We start from the raw sequence: 12522 nt of genomic DNA on the forward strand, positions 1-12522 counted from the left end.
GTGTGTGTGTGTGTGTGTGTGTGTGTGTGTGTACAGTCTAATATATCTCAATGAGTTTGATGAGTTTAAACAAAAGAATTGTTGAGTCTCTTTCAGGTTATAAACCCACTTTGAGAGAAACAGTTTTAAAGTCTAGCCGGAGTTCTTGGAGACTTTTTGGTATTAATCTGTCGACTAATCCGCTCCACTTCCGAGCCGTTTACACCCACAGCTCCACTGGAGGAGACCTTGCAGAGCGTTTAAGATCCGGGCGTGATGACGGCACACACCTGAATAGCAAACAGAGTCGAAATGTCAGAGGTTTAAATCAGACGGATTCAGTCTGCCACTCTCAACCCAGGCGGTCGTCTTTCACCTCCGATCTGGAATATAAATCTGTGTTCACACTGAAGGCGAAAGAGGCTCAGATCCGACTGTCTCGCCCACAGCGGAGTCAGATCTGAGTCCGTCTAACAGTCCGATCGACTCAAATCCACGATACTTCAATACGTGGCCCTAAATCACAGATACACACACTCGATATTTCCCGTTAAAGTCTCATGCACAGTCTCCAGGTCTTACACCTCGCCTTGGCGCTGGTTGCCCATCGCTCGCCATCTTCACCGCCACCCAAATGTTCCAGACTCAACCTTGAAAAGTCTTTAAGCGGCGTGTTAGAAGCACCGCCCTGCCTCCGTCGCGTCTCACCCCCCTGGTGTGATCACACTCTTGACATCTGAGTTTCTCAGCCAGGTGTCAAGATAACCCTCCGTTTCCCGTCTAGTTTTAATTCCAGTAATTCTATGAACGGAGCGCGCTGTGTGGAGCAGCATGAAAACCCCATAATGTCTCATCTTAGTTTTCCTGTAGTGTGATCGTAGCCACAGCCTGACTGCTGTCTGTACCGCCACGGGGCGCCGTACAGGCTAATCGAGAAAGAAGACGGCCGGATGGAGCGAAGCCTGCAGAGTCACTGCGGATTATAATCTGAGGGATTTTCAGAAAGAGACGCCCTCGGGGCCGAATGCTCTGCCACCGTTTGACCGTCCATCCATCATCCCTGTAGCCCCGTTGGGCAGGGCAGCGTTCCTAGTTGCTGGAGCCGATCCCGGCCGGCCCGGGTGAAGGGCAGGGGACGCTCTGGACGGGTCGTCAGTCATCGCTAACGCAGGGAGACACACCGGCGCCCGGCAACACGTCCGGACCTGACGGCCATTCACAGCCACAGAGAACAGGCCGATCGCGCAAAACAGGGGGGTTCGAACAAGGAACGCTCTGCTGTGAGGCGGCAGTGCAAACCACTGCTCCACCACGCCGCTTCAACAGCGTCGCCTCTATTAATAGACTTTATTTTAACAGGATCAACAACCTTTTCTTGCCCGGAGCAAACATCAGCAGTTTGTCTCAGAGTTGCAGAGAGTGCTGGTATTTTCTGGGTGAATGGATTCGATCCCACACAAACCTCTCAAATCACGGCTCAGGACCTTCTTATTGAACTTTTTAGAAATTAAAACCATTGGGCGATGCTGCTGTGCAGAAAGTTGTCTGTGTGATGCTGGGTAATTGGTGGAGTCACCATTGAACACTCTGCTCCCTGCTGCCGTTTCCCACCAGTCTGAAAGCTCCGCAGTGGATTTATAGATTTCAGGGTGCGAGCGCTGGACGGCCGAAGCAACCGCAGAACAAATACAGAGATAAGATCTGAAAATATAGGTAGAATTACTGGAAATAAACCTTCATTAATGAGCCCGTCTTAATAATGATCACACATCTTGAGGGAGGAAGATGCTCTAAATGTCAAACGCATTTTGGTTCAGGTCGACTTGGAGCCTCATTTAGCTCGTTTTTCTGTCACGATTATAGAATATTGGTCATGTGCTCCAGATGCCGGGAGGAAACTTTCATTTGCAGACTTTGTGATCAAATATTTCAGATGTTTTACATCAAATTAAGACTGATGAATGATCGATGGAATGATCCATCTCATCCAAAACAAAGGAACAATTAAACAGGCTCCAGCTGTATAAATATCATACAAAACGGACAACACAGGAAATGCAAACCAAAAGATCCATGATGTGTTGATCCCAGCATTCCTGAGCTGGTTAAGAAGCTCCATTCACTCAGAGTCATTCCTCCGGCGGTGACATGTTGGATTGAGGACATGTGCGGATCGCCCGCTGTGGGTTACTATCTTAGTTCACTTGACACATAAGCTTCATCTGCCCCCCACACAGGTTTTATGATGTGATTAATCTGAAATGATTCACCGCCTCTTAATATAAAGGCTCGTCACAGATCACTGAATCGCTGCGTGAATCAGTAAACAAAGAGGATCAGTGTTGGCCGGATACGCTCGCAGGTCTTGCGGAGCCTCCTGCGTTTCGGGAACATACTGTGAAGAACGTCGTGACTCTCAAAGTCTTAATGTACTTAAGGAGAAGAAAATAGTCACTGCAATAAGTCAAGGGGATTGGTGTCCAACATATGGTCTGCAGGCCAAACGCAGGCCGCCAGTGGCTTCAATCTGGACAGCAAAATGGCTTCATATGCCATGAAAATAACACAAAAAATGCAAATTAATAGAAATTATTGAAACAAATAAAACATTTAAAACTAATAGTTTCAAAGTTTCCATGCAGAATAATAACAGAATAAAACGAGTTTCGTAATTTCTAGCTTGTATCTTGAAGTTTTGAAAATACAAGGACAAGCTTAAGCATTTTTTTTTAAGCTATTTTAGGTTTTGCAACAAACTAGGGGTGTCAGAGTTAATCAGATTAATCATGATTAATTAATGCAGGGCAAGATTAATTTTCTAAATTGCGATTAATTGCATAATTAGGGTGAGGGCTTCATTCCATTTTGAAAACTGTATCTTTAATGTCAATATTGTATTAAGTGGGTCTGCTTGGCACTTTATTTTGAAATAAAATTGAAAAAAGTCAACAGGAAATTCTTTCTTTGTGTTTGATCCCAAATCAAAAGGCCTGGTTGGAAACCAGGAAGTTGCGATGCTGAAATTTCAACATTTAATTTACATTGAATTGAAATGAATGGTTTATGGGCTGAAAACTGCCTTGAAATGTAAAACAACAGAATTTTAAATATGCAATTCTAAGCATGATTAGTCACGATTAACTATGGAAATCCTGTTAATAATTGTGATTTTTAAAAAATGAATCTTTTGACAGGCCTGTAATAAACATGTTTCAGACTGTTGTGATGTTTCTCAGCTTCAGCAGTGGAGCTGGGGCTTGTGGGTATTATTAGGTGGTTGTTTTGCTTGACCTCCTCCAGTGACTCTCTGCTGCAGCTTGTTTTCAGAAAACAGTTTTTCCACCCTAGAAGCTTCGATTAACACGTTTTCTGAATGTCACTGTAGATTCATCCTGAGATTTTTATCTGAATTCCTCAAGTATAATCTTCCATAATTCACATTTCAGTAATTATGCACAAGATTGTACATTTCCCCCCCATACACATTATTTGTTCACAAAGTCACAAAAAGTTTGTTTCTTTGTTTCCCTTAAAATATCTGGAAATGTCTGAGTTACATGTCAAATTATTATTGTTTCAACAAGAATTGTCAGGAGAAATGTGTCATGAGAATTAATATGTTTTTGATACTTTAACTAGCTTTATGTTACACTGCTCCAACAGCTGTTATCAGAGAGTTATTATCAACATTAGTAAAAGAGAGACAACATGTGCACGATGTACATGATAAATCACCACGAGCTGAAGATGAAACAGAGTCGAATGTGGTTGTGGAAAAAGTTATCAGACACATTGAGTTTGTACTGCAATAAATGCGAAAGGGAAAAGTACAATATGGGAGATAACTGGTCAAAGAAAAGAATGTATAATAAAGTCTACAAATAAACGTCATGAAGGGCCAGGTGAGAAAACGTCTTTCACCACAATAACAGCAGCTTCTCTGTTTGTCAAACACATTAAAAACGGACTCAGTCATGAACATTAGAATTGTTTTTTTCTGACCTTCAAAATCTTATTGCACCCCGTAAAACAATCAATAAGCATAAAGTTCTTTTAGCTTTGTTAGCTTAACGTGCTAGCAGTGCTTTCATAAGTTTCTACTCAATACTGCTTCCAACAATGAAGGAAGTTGTACTGAGGGATGAAGAGTTTGAAAGAAAAACAGAGAGCTTATGGTTTTTTTACATTTTCTTGCTGATACATCGTCTAATGCTGTATTGACTTGTTAACACTGTGTTAACCACAGGAAATAATAGATCATCTCCCAAAGACTCAAATTTATTGTATTTTGGTGTGAAATTTAAATAAACATGACTGCTTTAACATATACAGTCACTCTGTCTGTCGCTGTACATCAGCTTGCTTCCTGTCTTGTAATATTACATTTAAAGGTTAATTAAAGATCTCCCACAAAGACGTGTGAAAAAAACAGCAGCTATTATTGTCTCCCTCTTGTCATTTTTACCTCGGCGGTTAGCGCTGACAGTAGTTTTGGAGCGCCAAAATACCATGATCCTTTTCTCCAGCGACACATTTTCTGTGGGCTGGTGGCAGAGTGATAAATAGAATAGTATATAATTGAATAATATCTAACGCAGTGGGACATACTGCCGCGGGCTGTGAGTCAGCGAGCACTTGTTAGCGGTCAGGCTCTTTCCCTCCAGTTGGCAGCGGCCTCGGGTGACTCAGGGAGGCGAACAGCAGTGTCAAAATCCTCCCAAACGCCGCGGGAACGCCAGCGCCTCTTCACATCCTAAATATTAAGATTTAAACAAATCGGAGGGGAGAGGCGACCTCCGCCGTGTCCGCGACTGATATTTATCGCTCATTTTAGGCGCGCCGTATTGAGAGTCTCCTCCGGGCGGCGCGCCGATCTGACAAGTTGTTTTGAGTCTCGCCTTCGGAGTTCATTTACAACCAGTCAGGCAGGAGTCCTCCGGGAGTCTGATGATTTTTGACACCCGGACAAGCAGATGTTCAGAGGACATGAATAAAACATGCGGCCCGTCTGACCACAGAGACTGACTTCTCTTCTCTTTTTCTTTTTGGCCCAATCCCAATTCTCTGCTTACTCCTCACTCCTCAACCTTGATCCTCAATCTCAAATTAAGTGCCTCCTAAAAACAAGTGTTAAGGAATGTAATGTCACTTGGAAATGGGACAACCCTTAAAGACAGTTACGTCCTTGGACCACAGGGGGCAGCACTGCGCAAGAGGGTAGAAGAAAGCCGAAAGAAGTGCAGCGTTTCCTGTAGGAAAAAGGTTTAGCCAGGGGGGAGCGCGCGGCGGGGAGTTTTTGGACCGTCGGGAGGGTGCTAGGGGCTCGCGCGACACTTCTTTAGACCGTCCGAAGGAGAGAGAGAGAGCGCACACGCGTGGACCGCTGTTTTTTTCCCCTCTCCGTTGTCAAGGCGCTGCAGAATTTAGCGCGGTGGTGGTGGGGGTGGCAGCAGTGATAATTTTGGTCAATGATCCATAACAACGCCCTTTATAATTGTAAGTAATGCGCCTTGCATTAGAAAAGTTTAACATTTTGCATGTGTGACCTTGTTAATAAATGCATTCAAATGAATTGTCTCGATTTCTTTATTATAGCCTTTGTAAATATTATCTGTGATAGAAAGTTAATACAACTACTCCCAAAGTAATATACACCATTTTTTATTAATAAAATAACAGCAAAACGAACTATTTAACAAGCATTCGGGATTCTCCTTAACTCCAAGGTAGGTCTGGTAGAATCTCAAAATTAAGGGAGATAACGTCCCTTAGTCTCGCTCCTTTCCTCAACTTGTTTAGGAATGGGACAGCACTTAACTTCATGGGAGCGCGCATTTTGAGGAATGAGGAGTAAGATTGAGGATTAAGCAGAGAATTGGGATTCGCCCTTTTTCTTTTTTTTTCTAATGTAATATAAGGCGTGATTTCAATTCTCAAAGGAGGGTAAAAAAAAAGAGGAGAGAGGAACTTATCTGCCTTTGTCAGATAAGCGTGATGCTGCATGAAATATGTATGACCTTGGTGCGGCCTGGGCCGATTGGCTAAGCAGCCTTCAGCTGCGGTTATGACAATCACCGCACCGACAGGTTCTGTCGGGGAGGCTGTGTGTGCTGAATGGGAAGGCTGAATGGACACAGCGCTTTCCAAGGCCTTTTTCTGCTCTTTCACAATTTGCTTTTTTTTTTTTCATTTGTTTTCTTTCCCACAGGAAGAAAAAAAAAAAAGAAAAGAGAGAGATATATAATAAAAAGTCAGCGTGAGCCCAGCAGGGGGGGCAACGCGGTGCGATGCCACACCGCCCATTCAAAGCTGCTCCGGTGCCGTATTTAAGACGGAGCGGCGCTTTTCATTCAAGTGGAGGAAGAGGGGGGGTTGAAAATAACAAAAAAACAAAAAAAAAAACGTTAAGGTGTGATTCTGTTGTTTGTTCTCGTCATTTGCCTCCAGCTGCTCGGATCTGCGGAGTGGGAGGCAGCGCGGCCGGCGTCCCGGTGAGAGGGGCCGTCTCCGGAGGCCCGGGTCCCGGTAGAGAGGCGATCCTCCCACGGGAGGCGAGAGAGCGATCTGGTCACACGACAGAGAGGCCATTCACCGCCTGCAGCACACTCATCTGCGGGGGAAAAAAACGCCTTCGTCAACACGGTGGAGCCACGCCACGGTCCTCAACGCAAGCAAGAAATGGCGCCTTTTCTACATGCATGCTCCTATGTAAAGAGAAGGTCTGAGTCGTCAGTTAACCTCAAATATATGTGTTTGGAGAGAAGATGCAAACTTCACACTGAGATCAAACCCATGGCATTCTTACTGTGAGGCAGGAGGGCTAACCGCTGCACCACCAGAGCATGTTTGATCACGAACATCCTCAAATAGCATCTTCGGCTGTGCGTCTTTCCTCACACAAATTATTAGCGTAATTCCTGGACTATATGTTTACATATAAACTGCATTTTTCAGCCTATGTTTTATTAGTTTGACATTAAGAAGCTGGTAAATCCCATTTTTGACCACTAGATGTCCCTGTATGACGACAGAGCGCAACTTATCAATGTTGCATCTCAATACTGCCGCCTAACGCACAGATGTGCCTTTACTTGGTGAAATATCTAAACTCTGCACAGTGAGTTCAGCTCTTTTCTCCATTCCACCTCAAATCTAATAAAATCCAGCATATTGTCCACTGAAAGTATTCTGGTTGTTTTTCCTGGCAGACAGGACAAAACCTGCAGTCCAGACTGAGGGCAGAAACGCCCTCGAAGATCACCTGAACTTGTTATGAATGTTTGAGTGTTTGGGTTTGACAACCGGAGAGTGTTTAGCGCCAGAGATATATTCCTGTTAAGCAGCTCTTCAGGCCGAATCGCACGCCTGCAGCGCAGCAATGAAGCATTCAGAGTGGGAGCGCGGCGGGGAAATCACCACGCCGGCAACCAAAACAACATAAATAAGATGGATGGATGAATATTTAAATACTTTATTAGTCCCAGAGAAAACAGTAACTGTCTGAATGACGAGATAATTTGATGAAAATACAGCAATAAATTCCCATGAGACAGGCAGATTTACACAATATCAAGTGATATTTACTGTACTTTTTTGGCATCTAGCAGAAAGTAGAAGACTTAATAATGTATATTAATATTGTTTGTTTCTTACAACTAGAAATGATGAAATATGAGCAGTTTTGGTCCTTTCTATTCAAGTTTACAAGAAATCTGAGAGGATAGTTAGCTTGTAATGATCCTGAAGTATTACGAATATTAAAAAAAAAAAAAAAAAAAAAAAAAAAAAAAAAAAAAAATCCCGGAACAACACTTTAGTCTAAAAAAACAAAACAAACTAAAGAATAATTTTTTTCTTCTCACTGCAAAAAGATGAAAAATAGCCCTGTGCTCAGCACTGCCCCCTACAGACAGGCAGATGTACTGAGGCCTCAGTTTCTACTTTTCTACAGTGGTCTTAAGTCAGATAATCCTGTTTCAGACACATAAACCACATTATACGTCTCAATGAAGTGAAGATTTCTGATTAATATGTCTATCGATATTACATCGGTGACAAATAAGGAGTCACACAAAACAACATTGCATGAAATGTGAAAAGTTTCAAAATGTCAGATATCTGCACGAGACCAAACTGATCAGATCATTCAATGAAACGAATCAGTTGTTGAAAACACAGGAAACTTCTCCGGTGTGTCTTTAATCAAAATGAGACGTCAGGTTTAAAATGACCTCTCAACTTAAAACCGGAGATCAGATTTCGTTTTTGAGTCACTTCAGAGTTGCAGCATTTTGGATCTATGGTGAATTCGACCACTTTTTAACTCCAGCCGTGCAGATTTTCAACTTTCTGCTTGACTGTAAAGTCACTTTCCTCCTCCGCAGTTAAAACTTTGCGTATCCTGGAATACAGGATTACAGGCCAGGATTATGATAAAACCAAATCCCTCTTGCAACAACAGCGAGAGGGGGGAAGAAAAAAAATAAAAGGTAAATTGATTTTCAACGAGATGTCAATCGATGCTTTGTTTCTCTGATGGCATCAGAGGGCGGAGTGTCACATTTTCTGCCGATGAGATTGAGCGGCAGCGAGGGGCTTAGTGGCAAATACAATCGAGGAGTGTAAACATACCGAGGGCTACAAGAGGCCGATCAATGGCCCCAGTCTGGGATTGATTAATTACCCCAAGAAAGAGACTGAGGTGCGAGGGGCACCAGAGAAACCTGATCAGAACAAGATTTATCACCCAATCTCTGCATCACCCCGTCCCTCTCTCTGTTTTCACCCCTTTATATGCTTTTCTCTCCCAGCAAATCTGCACCTCAGAGCGTGGCGTCAGCCGGCGAATTACGCCTCAATGCTGCTCCTGTTTCTGCAGAACACAAACAAATAGGGAAACGTATCATGACCTTGGTCCTACGGACATCAAAGTCATTAAAAAATCATCTGAAAGCACTAGGAAGTAAATTCAAATATCAACAATTCTATCAACACGATTAAATTCAAACCATCTAAACAGGGCCATCTGTAGTTTTTATATGAAAAGGTATTGATTATATTTAACTGAAGAGTTCTTGAGTTCACTTTCATAAAAACTGTTTTCATTAATTAAATTATAAATATTAAATTCATCAAGACTTTTTGATGCAAACCCGTGGAACTATTATATTTCATAAAGACATTTCTCTCATATTATACTAACATACTATAACCACTTATCTGATTGTATAATTAAGCATGATAAAATAAGTTGTAACGTATCTTAATTTATTTGTCTATTTATTTCATTAAAAGCTCACAAGCTCAACTGCTCCTTCTTGCAACACCACTTTTCACCACAAGATGGTGTTTTGAGTCAAAACAAACTAAAGAGACAACTTTTCTCTCTGAGACTGTAGCTACAGCAGGACAGTCCAAAATCAGGCCCACCAGAAAATGTAATCATGGCCGTGGGCAAGACAGGGCAAACTGATAAATCTGAGAAAAAACTACTGTAATTTGTCTTCTCAAAGATTTTTTTTTTTTTCGTGGGATTTGAGTTTTTAAAAGAGACAAACCACAACACTGATATATCAGTTATGCTGGCCTTGAAGCTAGCTACCTTATTGATAAAATAACATTAGCATCAAAGCTAACAAGGAAAATGTAAAAGTTACTATTAGTTTTCTTTAAAAATGTAAAATTTTTCATGATGAAATATTTGTGTCTTTTTCTATTACACCTCGTAAATTTTGGGGAATTTTCTAAGTTTGTTCGCAGTTCGTGAGATATCTTTTTTGTCTTCAAATTCAGACTCGATCAAATCTGCAGAATATTGACTTTAGAAAATATTTTCTTTCTCTTTATTTACCTTCAAGTCACTGTAGGTCTAAATAAAAATACACATGGAGAAAACAAGGGCATTATGAAGAGGAGGAATCTCACCTCCCCTCATTGTAACACGAATCAACTCACATTCAGAAAAACCCGGGAAGGGTGTGACGTAGAAAAATCTCCTCCTTTCACTGAAATCTGCAATTACGCCACAACTCCACCAGAATCACGCTGTTTGACGCAGTGATTGCAGTCGCTAAGTACCAGCATGACTCGCCTCCAACTGAACAATGCAGCAGCTGATTGAAGCTGATGTTGCCTGACTCCTGTACACTTAACACACGCAACACCTCCATCCACTGGACTGCAACAAAAAACTGACAGCGCCAGACAAAGAAAACCTGCAGAATATAAATAAACAACCTAATATTGTTGTTTTGTTTATTTATAATCTGCTGTAAAATAAATATATATATATATATATATATATATATATATATATATATATATATATATATATATACATACATATACATATATATATATATATATATATATGACTGTGGTCCTCATAATATATTGTGCATTTGACAATGAGCATAGTTAGCTAAATTAGCATCAACTTGTTAAGTCAGTCTTCAAAATGACCTTGTTTCCCAGAAAATGGCTAATCTGTCCTGAAAAAATTCAGGAAATAACCAGAATAAATGTTTTGTACATTTTGAAAGTCTATATTCTTTATAAAATTTAAGTGTAAAACAAAAGTGCGAGGCTAACATTATGCTAACAGCTAGCTTCCAGCTGAAAAGCACAGCTTTAGCACTTAACATGTTCAGAGGTCTTCTTGATATTCCACCAATGTGCTGGAAGGTCTGCCGTAGAAAAGTATCCAAGTATAAAAATGACAACACAAAGAAAAAAACGTGAAATTATTTGAAGACACAAAGAATTCCAAAACCCGTGACTTTTTTAAGTTTTCCCAAAAAGTCCAATTAAAAACTTGAAAAGCAAACAAGTTTGTGCGAATAAAAGTTTTCGCATTTTGAGGGATCATTGGAGGATTTTATTTTTTGTTTTGGAAGACTTCTGCAACAGGGACCCTGAAATCTTCTTATTTATTGTGTTTTTCCTTCAACTCAGTGGTGAAAGACGATCAGAAAGCCTTTTCCAAAAGAAGCTTTCATGGTTCGGCCCAGACAGCCCAGATGTTGGCTTGGTTCTGTTAGTGATCGTAAATATAATACCTGTTGAAGAGCGTACAACTGCATCAGAACGACAGACACTACAACACTGGAGCTATCCTAGAGCGATTATATGAGTCATTTTTTATTTTGTGATGAAAAAAGTCACAATCCTTTTATCCAAGGATTAGCGATTTTGTGTTCCTGTAATTACCAACATAAAAAAAAAAATCACACACCCACACAAATGCCTGAAATATTGTGGCATTTTATTTTAATTCTGAATGCTGAAAAATAGTGATCTTGAGTGTTTTATTTGTTTGTGTTGGGTGACAGTCACTCCTCACACCACCTAGTGGTACAAAGCGGTATTACAGGACTTTAGCACAGTATAGACATATTCGAGATCCTTGACTATTTAAAAAAAAATGTTATGGTCTTTTGTTATTTTTTTTTAATAAATTTAGTTATAAATTATTTATTATCACTTCAGGGAATAAAGGTAACTAAAGCCTCATCTTGAATTCTAGCCCATGTAAAAACTTTGATCAAATAAAAAGCTCCTTCAACAATCGTTAAATTTAAATGAAGCTCCTTCAGTGCCGACGGTCCCTCATTTTTAGTTTTATTGAGTACAGATGCAAACACCAACTTGACTAACTGCACCATCTTATGGTAGAAAATGGGATTACATTGTGATTACACTGGGTACGCCAGCACTCTGTTACTTTTTCTTTGGTTTAGGTCATTTTTGAATATCAGAAAATATTGAGTGTCTTGTCTTATTTTGTGAGATCTCTTATTTCTCTTTTTTGATCATGTAAAGAGTTGTTAAAGTTTCTCACACCTCAGATTGATTGACAATAGGCCGAATGCTGGAGAGCTTCTGTCACTACACCATCTTGTGGAACTACATGTTATTACAAGCTACGTAGTTAGCATGCATTTCCTCTTTTAGAGTGATTTTTTTTTACTATTCTTTACAAACTGCACCAAAAATGACACATTTTATCTCTATATCAAAAAATGTAATCACAAGTTGAAGTATTGAATCTCTCTCAGCTGCATTTTTGTGACATTTACTGGGAGCTCACCTTTTATTTCCATGCTAAATGCCACAGTGAAGACACAACGCTGACGATGAACAGGGTGGAGCCGTCACTTCACAAACACCACGAGGCGTTTCTTGGGCCGGCGGCTCTCCGGCTCTGGCTGGAGGCCGCGCAGAGCGAATAAAGACCGGTGTCCCGTCACAGTCCGGGAGGGACGGCCGGCGTGACAGCGCAGATGTCTGACTGTCGCTCCGTCGCCCTACATCCACACCCCGACTAATGATGACCTTTGATTCCCGAAAGATGTCAGGAGATGAAAGGGGGGAAAAAAACGCAAAAGCACCCAATTAATTTTGGGCGAGGAGCAGTGGAACGTGTGAGTGCGTCAAGCAGCCGGAGTGAACGGTGAAGGGCTCCAGGAAGACACAAAGCTCACTATAATTAGGATTCAGGAGGCCCTTTGTCAAAGATAATTAAAGCTGACAGCCGCCGCCGAG

Source organism: Salarias fasciatus, chromosome 18, assembly GCF_902148845.1.
Source record: "Salarias fasciatus chromosome 18, fSalaFa1.1, whole genome shotgun sequence".
Taxonomy (NCBI): domain Eukaryota; kingdom Metazoa; phylum Chordata; class Actinopteri; order Blenniiformes; family Blenniidae; genus Salarias; species Salarias fasciatus.